The sequence below is a fragment of the Austrofundulus limnaeus genome, unplaced genomic scaffold (assembly GCF_001266775.1).
Source record: "Austrofundulus limnaeus strain Quisiro unplaced genomic scaffold, Austrofundulus_limnaeus-1.0 Scaffold1, whole genome shotgun sequence".
NCBI classification, from domain to species: Eukaryota; Metazoa; Chordata; class Actinopteri; order Cyprinodontiformes; family Rivulidae; genus Austrofundulus; species Austrofundulus limnaeus.
The window spans coordinates 8,393,421-8,395,096 of NW_013952403.1; positions in this window are offsets into that span (position 1 = coordinate 8,393,421).

Genomic DNA, 1,676 nt, shown 5'->3' on the forward strand with positions numbered 1-1,676 from the left:
TAAAGTCTCAACAGACGTATCATTGCTCAGTTACTGACAAGTTCTTTGCTAAATGTTTTCAGAGAACAAATTTGTTGATGCTAAGATAATGTTTTATTTGCCTAAATGTGTTCTCTTTGGTATTTTTCATAGATCTAATTAACAAAATGGGCTCAAACCAAGTCTTTGTGACAGACAGTGGTAGTGTACAAAACATCCACTGTAGCGTCAGTTCTTTGAGAAGTTGTTCTGTACTGAGACAACACTTGTTGATCCATAGAGATTAGAAGAATTTATGGCCTGGTCAAGTGACTCAAACCAAAAAAACGTTAATTTGGACATGAAAACAAAACAGCCAATGTTGTGTGTGAAAAACATTCTTTCAGAAAGATGTCAGTGAAGACATAGCGTAATTTTCCATTTCATTTTTCAGTCATTTTTGTGTTTGCTGAGGCAGTCGTTTTGAACTGGTTTGACTCCCACTGACCATAAAGTTATTATATTTATATGGACTAATATGTGTTTGAATATATTGTTTATTTATTCAGGATATGTAGGAAATAAATACTTTGACGGTTCTGTTCAACTCTGTTCAGTGATTCATGAAATTTTTAGTTAATGGTATTGACAAATACTCACAGACAATATTATTTGCTGTACCTTGGCCTTTGGCAGGTAATGAAATCAAAATAATGGTGAAAGAACTCTTTTATTCACCAGCCTTAGAGCTCTGGTGTATAATGAAGCCTCTTTTCTTCTCAGTGCTTTTCTAGAATTGTTCATTCTCAGGCCCAGCAGATCCATTTTCATCTTATTAACTGGTCACTGAGAGTTCACATTAGATTGTTCGAGGGAACATCCTGTTCGTTCTTCTGGTTTCTACCTCTGTATTGTGACTTTTCAGGCAGGAAGCTAGAGACGTTAGTTTAGTTTAGTCTCCAGTGCCTCAGGTATCAGATGTTTGTTGTGTTTTATTATTATTATTWTTTTTAGAAACACCTTTTCTCCTTTTTAATCATAATGTACATTTTTAATAGAAAGTAGTTCTGGGCTTCAGACAGGTCAGTGAAGACCTCAAGCATATTCTGTGTGTTTATGAAGCCATGTTTTTGTAAGGATAATCCATGTCCTGATTGTCATGTTGGTAACCTGATCATTGTGGTTTCTTATACAGTTACATTTGTCATTTCTTTTTGTCTTTGTGTCCACTCATCCATCTAATTGTCTATTCATCTGTCCTTCTGTCTTGTACAATAATCATTCTTTTTCTTTGTTTTCAATCCTCTTGTTAGTTTATTCATCCATTAGGTCATCTGTCTTTTGGTCTGTCTGTCTTTCTAATTTTTTGTTAGTATGCCCAGTTAAACAATTTTAGAATAATGTGTGGTTTTACCCATTTTGTTACATTTTTGTCTTGAACTTGGCATGACTAACGTGCAACAGAAAGAGACAACAAAGGGAAACTCACTGATCTTTGTTCATGCAAACTCTGACACTTTTTGGTCTCTCTTTGTTAGTAACTCAAATTAATCTGTTATGGCAATATTTATTTAACAAAGACAGAAGTACGTGGTCCAAAAATGAAGGTACTCCGTGAGATGATCAGCTGAGTTTTATTGCAACAACAGGAAACYCAGAGAACAACCTGGCCTGTCTCTGTGCCTCTGCTTCTCTCTGTCACTGTCTCTCCACACTGT